Here is an 11,211-nt window from a genome sequence, read left to right on the forward strand (position 1 = left end):
GCTGTTGCTCTGAATACCTGGAGATCTGCCTGGGTGTGTAGGTGAGAGCCTCCCTTCCCCTCATACCTAGATCTCTGAATAAGAAATGGTGAGACAGCTTATGCTGCTGATTAAGGTAAGCTGGTGCTTTGAATGTCTGGAAATTGGCCTAGGTGTGGAGAAGAGAGGGCCTCACTGCACCATAATCTATGTCCAGAATGTGTGGGGTGGCCCAGGCCACTGAACCACGTAAGTAAGTATTATGAATGCCTGGAACTCTGCCTCAGCATGAATCCGAGAGGGCCTCCTTGCACCAGGAAACCTGCACAGGAAGTGTAGGGTAGCTCAGGCTTGTGATCCAGGTGACTATGCATTCCAAATCCCTGGATATCTGCATATGCATGGAGTGAAGAAGGACCCATGTTACCTCAATCTACATATGGGAGATTGACATGGCTCAGCCTGCTGAACTAGGTCCACGAGTGCTCCAGATTTTTGGTGATCTGTCTGGTAAAGGGGCAGAGAGGGTCTTGCTGTACCCTGATTTATTTCTATAAACTGTGGGGCAACTCAGGCTTCTGGTCCAGGCAAACAAATGATTCAAATGCATGGATTTCTGCCTAAGGTAGATTAGAGAGGGTCCTGCTGCACCACATTTTCCAGTGAGCAGCATGGGGCACCCAGCAATGTCATATGCAGACTGTTTCCAGGACACAAAGCTAGTCTTGGGTGAAATCTTGCCACCCAAAAGAATCTGCAATGTCAGCTCCTCTCCTCCTGCCCAAGGCTTGCAACAGGTGAGAGCAAATTTCCAGCTCCTACTGCTGAGACTTTTTCCATAGTTCTGGCTGTGGTGGCTCCTTTCCTACTCTTGATCAGGTGCTTTCATACTGGCCCAAGACTAAAATGTCTGCATGGCCATGCTGCCAGATTGCTAAAGAATGACTAAATTTGCATGTGGTCATATTAAAAATGGCATCCTGCTCTTGGTCCTGTGTCTGGGAAAATGTCTACAGTTTTTCCCAGTGTCTTTTCTTAATGATGTCTCCAAGCCTCTCCCCTTGTTAACACAAGTGATTGGGAGAATCGAAGTGCTCTATCTTGGCCTGGGTTGTTCTAATCACCAGTGGAGAGTTGAATCACAGAGGGATGCTCTCTGCCTCTCACATTCTTGGGTTTACTCATTTTTATCAGCTGGACACTGCTACAGTGGTTGTTTCTAAGTTTTCTCTTCACTGGGATCTGGGTTGTCCTTCATGATTCCAGTGGATTCCCATTTTCCTCCTTGAATTAAAGCTCACAGAGTTGATTTTTATGTACTATCTTGCTATTTCCAAGTGGCTAAAGGATGCTAAAAGCCTCTAATCTGCCATGCTATTTTTTAATGTGCTTATTAATCATTAGAATCTTTCTTCTTAGAATTGCTTTTGCTGCATCTTATAAGTTTGGTATGTTGTGTTTCTTAATGTATTTTTTATTTTCCCTTTTGAATTGCTAATTTAATTCATGACTGTTTATGAGTATGTCACTTAATTTCCATATACTTGTGAATTTTCCTATTGTTATCAATTTCTAGTTTTATAACATTGTGGTCAGAAAAGATACTTGATATGACTACAGTGTTCTTAAGTATTTTGGGACTTATTTTGTGGCCTAATATATAATATATCCTGGAGAATGTTTCCTGTGTGCTTGAAATGAATGTGTGTTCTGTTGCTGTTAGATTAAATGTTCTTTATATCTATTAGGTCTGTTTCGTGTGAAGTATAGTTCAAGTCCAGTGTTTTCTTATTGATTTTCTGTTTGGATGATCTTCCCATTATTGTGGGACATTAAAGTCCTCTGCTGTTACTGTACTGCTGTTCATTTCTCCAATTAGATCTGTTAATATTTTAATCATATACTAATTTCTTTAATGTTGGGTGCATATGTATTTACATTTCTTATATCTTCTTGATGTATTGACTCCTTTATCTTGATATAATGTTTTTTATCTTTTGTTACAGTTTCGACTTAAAATCTATTTTATTAGATATAAGTATAGATACCCTTGCTATGCTTTTGCTTTCCTTTTCACAGAATATCTTCTCTTCTTTAAGTGTTTGCATGTGTATTAGGCTGTTCTTGTATTACTATAAAGAAGTATCTGGGACTGGTTAATTTTTAAAGAAAAGAGGTTTAATTGGCTCACTGTTGTTGCAGGCTGTACAAGCATGGTGACAGTATTTGCTCAGCTTCTAATGAGGCCTCAGGGAGAAAACCATCCCTCATGGCAGAGGGAAAAGTGGAAGAAGGCAAGTCAAAATGTGAAAGCAGGAGCAAGGAAGGGGGAAGTGCCACACTTTTAAACAACCAGATTGCTTGAGAACTCATTTATTATCATGAGTACCAAGTCATAAGATCCTCCCCCATAATCCAAACACCTTTCACCAGCCCCATCTCCAACACTGGGCATTACATTTCAACATGAGATTTGGTGAGGAACAAATATCCAAGCTCTATCATTCTGCCTTTGGCACTCCCAAATCTAATGTCCTTCGAACCATTGCAAAATAAAATAGCAGCTTCCTAATTGTTCCCCAGGTCTTAATTTATTCCAGCATCAATTCAAAAGTCCAAAGTCCAAAATATGCTCTGAGATATGACAATTTACTTTCACCTATGAGCCTGTAAGGTAATAAACAAGTTATTTATTTTCAAGCTACAACAGGAATACAAGTATTGTATAAACATTACTGTTTCAAAAGGGAGAAATCAACCAAAAGAAAGGGGCTACAGGTCCCATTCAAGTTCAAAACCTAACAGGGAAGTCATTACATCTTAAAGCCTTAAAATAATCTCCATTGACTCCATTTCCCACATCCAGGGTACTTCTGCAAGTCCCAGAGTCTAAAGGCTGAAAAACCTGGAGTCTGATGTCTGAGGGCAGTAGGAGAGGAAGCAAGTATCTGGCATGGAAAGCAAGAGAGAACCAGAAGACTCAGCAAGCAAGGTTACCCGCCTGCTTTCTTCCACCTGCTTTGTTCTAGACAGGTTGGCAGCTGATTGGATGGTGCCCACAGCTGTTAAGAGTGGGTCTTTCTCTCCAGTCCACTAACACGAATGTGAATTTCCTTTAGTAACAGCCTCACAGACACACCCCAAAACAATATTTTACCAGACACCTAGAAATCCCTTAATCCAGTCAGAATGACAGCTAATGTTAATCATCACAGCATTTGTATCTTCTAAAGGTAATGTAAGTCTCTTGTAGATGTAATGCTATGTTTTTTGATTTGTGAATTTTAATTCATTATATCTATAGCAATTGTTGATAGATAAGAATTCCCTATTGCCATTTTGTTAATTATTTTCTGATTGTTTTATAGATCCTTAATTCCTTTCTTTCTCCCTTGTTGTCTTTTGATTTGATAATTTTTTTTTGGTAGTGATTTGCTTTGATTCCCTTGTTTTTGCTTTTTAAGTATCAATTACAGGTTTTTATTTTATGGTTATGATGAAACATATTTTAGTTTTACAAGCCTGTTTTCAGTTAACCACAACTTAACTTTTCTTTTTTTTTTATTTTCTTTTTTATTTTTTATTGCATTTTAGGTTTTGGGGTACATGTGCAGAGCATGCTATACAGTTGCATAGGTACACACATGGCAGTGTGTTTTGTTTGCTTTCTCCCCTTCACCCACATTTGGCATTTCCACAACTTAACTTTTCATATAAAAGCTGTGTGCCTTTACTCTCCCTCCCACATTTTATGTTTTTGATATCACAGTTAACATCCTTTCATATTATGTATTATTAATAAATTATTGTAGCTATAGTTACTTTTAAAACTTTTATGTTTTAACCTTTATAATAGAGCTATAGGTAATTTATACACCATCCTGGCAGTATTTGAATATTCTGAGTACAAGTTCACTTTGATAGTGAGTTTAACGCTTTCATATGTGTTTATGGTATTAATTAGTGTCCTTTTCTTCAGCTTGAAATATTTTCTTTAACACATCTTGTAAGGCAGGTCTAGTGGTAATAAAGTACGTCAGCTTTTGTTTGTCTCAGAAAGTCTTTTTCTCTCCCTAGTTTCTGAAGGACAGATTTGCTGAGTAAATTATTTGTGCTTGCAGTTCTTTTTCTTTTAGCATTTTTAATATGTCAACGCCCTACTTTCTCCTACTCTGCAAGATTTCTTCTGAGAAATCAGCTAATAGCTTTATTTGTGTTCCTTTGGATGTGGTATGCTTTTTTTCTCATGATGCTTTCAAACATCTCTCTCTCTCTGATATTTGAGTTTGATGAAAATGTGCCTTGATTAAATTTTTTTGGTGAATGTTGTTAGAGATCTCTGAGCTTCATGTATCTGGACATTCATATCTTTCCCAAAATTTGGGAAGTTATCAAGCATTATTTTTCCAAATACACTTTCTTTCCTTTTTTCTTCTTTTGGAACTCCTATAATGTAAATGTTAGGTCTCTTGATGGTGTCCCATAGATCCTATAGGCTTAAAAAATTCCCTTTCATTATTTTTTTTCCTTCTGACTGGATAATTCAAAATGATTTTTCTTCAAGGTTGTCCATTCTCTCCTGTGTTTGGTTATTATACTGCTGAAGCTTTCTATTGTATTTTATAGTTGTCATTGTATTCTTCATCCTCCAAATTTTTATTAAAAAATGTGTATCTTTTTGTTGAACTTATTTTATTCTTGTATAAATTTATAAAATTGTTTATGTTCTCTTGTAGGTTTCTGAGATTCTTTAGAACAATCATTTTGAATTCTTTGTCATGAAATTTGCACATCTCCAATTCTTTGGGATTTGTTACTGGAAATTTATTGTATTTCTTTAGTGATGTCAAGTTTCCCTTATTTTTTGTGATCCTTGTAGTCTTTTCCACACATTCGAAGATGCATTTATATCTTCTAGACTTTATGGACTGGCTTTGATAATAAAAGACATTTACCTATGGCGTGGCATGCTGGATTATGCTGTGACATTGGATTTAGAGGTGTGGGACACCAAGGTTGGGGGCATGCAGTGGCTCCAGGTCTTGAGGGAGTGAGGTGACTTATCACACAGCTGAGGTCTGTGATATTGACAACTGAATGGTCCTTGGTGACAAGAACTGCAGAATGTCTCCAGTAGCTGTGAGGGCTGTTATGGTCTCTATGTTGCCTGTGAGTCCAGTGCCAAAGGACTGAGGTCAGCATGCCAATGACTGCTGACTGAGTCAGCAGTAGGTGCTGTCATTATATACACACTTGGCTGAAGTAGCAAGCACATTTGTGATGATGGATGCTAGCTGAGGGCACACGTGCAGCAGTAAGGGCCAGAGTCAGGGGCAGGACCCAGGGCAGACAACAGGCAAATGTATGATGGTGATGACCACTGGTATGCATGTGCATGGGTATAGGAACCAGGGCTGGCAGCATGCATGTATGTGGTTGCAGAGAGCTGTGAGTACATGCCCCAAAGTCAGTAACAGCAACAGGGATTGTGTTTGTATGTGGAGCTGTGGGCCCAAGTTAGCAGTGGGCCTGTGGTTGCAGGGGTAGGCTATGAGTGCAAACGTGTTGGTGGGTACAGGTTATGGGGAGTGGGGTTGATTGCATGCCCATGTATAGCTATGGGGCTTAGGCTGCTAGTGAGCATGTATATAGCTACAGGGGCCTGTTGCAGGCATATGTGTGGTAATAGGGGCTGGCAATAGGAGTGAGAGCTAGCTGATTGTGTGTGTGTATCTGCAGGGGCCAGAAATGATGGTGATTATGTACATGGCTACACAGACCAGCTATGGTCCCATATTTGGTTGTGATAACTCATGATGAAAGTTAGGTTCATTAATCAAAAGACATACAGTAGCTCAATGGATAAAAAACAAGATCCAACTATATGCTGCCAAGAAGATTCACTTCACTTTTAAGGGCATAAAAAAGTGAACACAGACTAAAAGTGAAGAAATAGAAGATATTTCAAGCAAATTAAAACCAAAGAGAGCAGAGTTAGCTGTACTTATATCAGATAAAATAGACTTTGAGACCAAAAGTGCACAGCTGTGAGAACCAGGATTTTTGTATGTACATGTTTGACTGCATGGGTCAGCTGCAGAAGTGAGAATGGTGGTGGGGACTGGTGGTAGGAGTTGGGAGCTGGTACCTGGCACACACAGCTGCAGAAGCCAGGGATGGTGGCAGGCATAATCTGATGGTAAAAGTTATGGGAGTCTGCTTCAGTTGGCTGCTGGTTTCCTTACCAGGAAAAGCTGCTAGGGTCCTCTGCAGATTAGGCCACTGGGGTCTGTCATGGCAAATTCTGGCATGGTTTGGGGTGGTTCTTCAACAGTGAAAGCTATAGGTCTACACAGTGGCTTCAAGGGCTGTTGAAGTCCTTAGTGGAGGGGCCTTCAGAATTCCTGTGCACAGTGGGCCATGAGGAACCATGGTAGTTCTCACTGTGTGGCTGATATTGTTAGTGCCCACTCTTTATTCCAAGCTGTCTCCAGAAATCTTAGCTATGCCAGTCTCCCCAGTGATCTCGATGGCCTGAATCTGAAGAATGTAATTCGGGCAGTGCCGCAGAAGTCTGAGGAATTTGGTTGTTTATCTTACTCTTTTCATCCTTGAGGAAAACTCATGAGCTAGAGTATTCCTTCTCTGTGATGGGCAGTGATGGCAAGGGGATTGGATGATGCAGGTAAAGTAAAATGTTTTTCCTACCCATTTTGTGTGGTTACTTTTGGACTTCTTCCACTGTGTTGCTGTAGCTTCTTAAGTGGACTCCTGAGCTCTTCCAGAGCTGTTTTTATTCATGGATCACTGTCCTGTTCTCTATGAGAGAAACAAAGGATAGACCCACTCCCCAATCTTCCTGATTTCATTGTATCATAAGCCAAATTCTAAAAAAAGAAATCTGAAATTAGTTGCCGTGTTCTGTTATCACTGGCTTTGTAGTAAAAAGCAATAATTTTGGCCCAATCTAAAAATCACTGGCTGCAGTTTTGTTCTGTCTGGTGGCTGTGCTGGACCTTTTGAGGAGAAAGTCCTTGCCTTAGACTTGCCCACAGCTTGGCAAATTTTGGGTGACTTTGAATGGGATCTGTCAATATTAGTGACTGAGGAAAAAACTGTACTCACTGAGAGCCAACTTTGCATTAAAAAAATGTTTAGCTAAATTGCTCTATACCAAATTACATTAACAATTTATTTTTAATTAAATATTTTATTTTACTTGAATTTCTGGGGTACATGTGCCAAACATGCAGGTTTGTTACATAGGTATACAGGTGCCATGGTGGTTTGCTGCATCCATCACCCCGTCATCTACATTAGGTATTTCTTCTAATGTTATCCTCCAATCCGCCTACCCCCTGCTATCCCTCCCCTAGCTCCCCCACTCCCCCCAACAGGTGCTGATGTTTTATGTTCCCCTCCCTGTGTCCCTGTGTTCTCATTGTTCAACACCTACCTATGAGTGAGAACATGAGGTGTTTGGTTTTCTACTCTGTGTCAGTTTGCTGAGAATGATGGTTTCCAGCTTTGTCCATGTCCCTGCAAAGGACATGAACACATCCTTTTTATGACTGCATAGTATTCTAGGATATATATGTGCCACATTTCTTTATCCAGTCTATCATTGATGGGAATTTGTGTTGGTTTCAAGTCTTTGCTGTTGTGAACAGTGCCGCAATAAACATACATGTGCATGTATCTTTATAATAGAATGATTTATAGTCCTTTGGGTATATACCCAGTAATAGGATTGCTGGGTTGAATGGTATTTCTGGTTCTAGAACCTTGAGGAATTGCCAAAATGTCTTCCACAATGGTTGAACTAATTTACACTCCCACCTACAGTGTAAAAGTGTCACTATTTCTCCACATCCTCTCTAGCCTCTCTTGCCTCCAGATTTTTTAATAAGTGCCATTCCAACTGGCATGAGATGGTATCTCAGTGTGGTTTTGATTTGCATTTCTCTAATGACCAGGGATGAGGTTTTTTTCATATGTTTGTTGACTGCATAAATGTCTTCTTTTGAAAAGTGTCTGTTCATATCCTTCATCCACTTTTTGATGGGGTTTTTGCTTTTTTTCTTGTAAATTTGTTTAAGTTCTTTGTAGAATCTAGATATTAGCTCTTTGTCAGATGGGTAGATTGCAAACATTTTTTTCCCATTCTGTTGGTTGTTGGTTAATGCTAATGATATTTTCTTTGGCTCTGCAGAAGACCTTTAGTTTAATTAGATCCCATTTGTGTATTTTGGCTTACCATTCAGGGCATATGGGCAAGGACTTCATGACTAATTAATTAATTTTTTGAGATAGGGTCTTACTCTAGTTGCCCAGGCTGGAGTGCAGTGGTATGATCTCAGCTTACTGCAGTCTTGACCTCTTGAGCTCAGATGATCCTCTTACCTCAGCCTCTGAGTACCTGGGACTACAGACATGCCTCACTGTTCCAAGCTAATATTTTGTACTTTTAGTAGAGATGGGGTTTGGCTTTGTTGTCCAGGCTGATCTTGAACTCCTAGACTCAAGCAATCTGCCCACTGAGGCCTCCCAGAATATTAGGATTACAGGTGTCAGCCACCCAGGCTTCATTTATAACTTAAAAGGAGGAGTTTAGATGTTCATGGACAAATATAAAAGGACTTTTAATTATAATGACTTAGAAGTGGAAATAGTCAAAAGAGATTAAGATTAAAGCAGCTGTGATAGGAACTAATGTGTTAGTATTTAACAATCATTAATTTAGCTGACTCCTTCTAACCAACATTAGCCTCACTGTGTGTGTGTGTGTGTGTGTGTGAAAAATAATGAGTTTTAATTAACTCACATTTGGTCGATTTAATAAATGCACCCAACTATCCATTTACAAATAGTATTGCTACAATAAAATTTCACTTAGAAATTAACTTCTAATAAAAATTCAGTTAAATTAGCAAATATTTCTTAGACGTCTATTTTGTGTACATGTGAGGTACTGACTAATCTGCTTTGGGGGATGTTACAATGAATTCAGCCTCAGTTTTCACAGATGGGGGAAGGGGATTTTCCTATCTTCTTAACCACTATATTTCCAGTGTTTAGAATAATTTCTAATACATAACTGGCATTTAAATAAAGCTCTATGTGGCATTAGCTATAATATGAACTTTATGTATGATGTCTTTAAACAGAAAATGGAATCAGGTCATAGAAGTGTGAGGAAGCAAAACAGATACCCTACTCTGCTGCAATTTTGCTTAAGCACATTGAAACTCTCTGAGATAAACCACACATACACATCCATGTGCACACACGTGCATATGAATGCAGCATTTTCTTCTTGTCTCTAATGTAGATGAAGCCTTTATTTCATTTCCTGTAAGTTGATGACTCCTAAAATAAAATGCTGGTATTGACTGATACATAAGATCCTTGCAGATAGGATACATAAGATCCTTGCACATAAGTGTAGTAGCTGTATTTTCCACCAATGAGAATTAAAAGACTGAAAATTTGAAGATTTTTAATTTAAATATTTGGTATACCCTTTATTGAGAACCCACTTCTTCCAAAAGATAAAATCCCTTGTAAAATTTTGCCAATAATACTACTTTTTAAGTGCTAAACTTTGAGTCTTTGAACAATTACCATGGAGACCTCGACAAGATTACACAGATCCATTCAACTATTTGAGTCATCTACACTGCATTGTTTAAGGTATGCAATATCATGGGCCCCTTGAGCCCAGATTGGCCTTTCTCAACTCTTAGGGTAAATCTTACCATCTTGTGATAAAGGTTTTACTTTCACTTACTTTGATTGTAGATTAAGTCTAGTTCTTTTTTTTTTTTTTTTTTAAGAAACTCTTCTATTGCCTTCATTAATGGAGGAAACATTGGAATATGTTTTTTTTTTTTACTTTGCTATCAAAAACATTGCATCTCTTCTCTTTTGATAGAAGATAACAGGCAATATTGATGACTATGTATGACATTTTTGTTTGTTTGTTTTTATTTCTTAAGGATTCTCTTATCTCCAGGAACTTGGGACATCCATGTCTTTCCTACCAGATTTTGGTTTAGTTTGACTGATAGTCTTTCTCAACTGTGGGGTCGACAAGTTACTCACATCATCTGCGGCCCACTGAATATTTGATTTTCTGATTGCTGATCAAATTACGTATGCTATTTGTCTTGGTTTCAACAACAACAAAAACAAAACTCTCACTCAGAAAAGCAGCCCCTGGATCAAGGAATATCACAACTGTAACTTTAAGCCTTTTGTGACTCCTTTACTTTCTTTTTTTTTTTTTGAGACAGAGTTTCACTGTTGTTACCCAGACTGGAGTGCAATAGTGTGATCTCAACTCACCGCAACCTCCGCCTCCTGGGTTCAAGCAATTCTCCTGCCTCAGCCTCCCGAGTAGCTGGGACTACAGGTGCACCACCATGCCCAGCTAATTTTTGTATTTTTAGTAGAGACGGGGTTTTACCTTGTTGACCAGGATGGTTTTGATCTCTTGACCTTGTGATCCTCCCGCCTCAGCCTCCCAAAGTCCTGGGATTATAGGTGTGAGCCACCGCACCCGGCTGACTCCTTGACTTACATGTTCTGATGCTGTTGCTACTGATTATGTTGGCAAGTGTGTTCAGTTTCACAGTTCATGCATCAAAGATGGCCACTGACATGTTTGCCATGGTTAAAATGTCTCTTTTTTAATTTTTATGGGTACATAGAAGGTGTATGTATTTATGGGAAACATGGGATGTTTGGATACAGGCAAACAATGTGAAATAATCGCATCATGGTGAGTGGGGTGTCCATCCCTTCAAGCATTTATTTTTTGTGTTGCAAACAATCCAATTATTTATTTACTTAATATATTTTCTTTTTTACTGAAATATTTAGTGTCCATCTCCATAGAAACTCTCAAAAATTCCCAATACTATGTTATAAGTCATCATGGTGGAGTATTGGGAAAAGTTTTCAATTAGCAATAATCACACCTCAGATAAACCTCATTGGCTACAATACTTCCATGGTAGCTCTTTTAGTTATTTTAAAATGTACAATTAAGTTAGTATTGAATGTAGTCACCCGTTGTCCTATAAAAAGGAGGTCTTATACATGCTATTTTTTTTTGTACCTATTCATGGTTAAAATGTCTTTATCGGGGCCGGGCGCTGTGGCTCAAGCCTGTAATCCCAACACTTTGGGAGGCCGAGGTGGGTGGATCACGAGGTCAAGAGATTGAGA

The 11,211-nt window shown here is 38.9% G+C and overlaps 1 pseudogene; it reads right to left on the reverse strand.

Annotated features, from left to right (window-relative positions):
• Window positions 1–10,869: 10,869 nt before the first annotated feature.
• On the reverse strand, window positions 10,870–11,002 carry LOC118153207 (U4 spliceosomal RNA; annotated as a pseudogene).
• Between the last annotated feature and the right edge of the window lie 209 nt (window positions 11,003–11,211).

This window comes from Callithrix jacchus, chromosome 4 (assembly GCF_049354715.1).
Source record: "Callithrix jacchus isolate 240 chromosome 4, calJac240_pri, whole genome shotgun sequence".
NCBI classification, from domain to species: domain Eukaryota; kingdom Metazoa; phylum Chordata; class Mammalia; order Primates; family Cebidae; genus Callithrix; species Callithrix jacchus.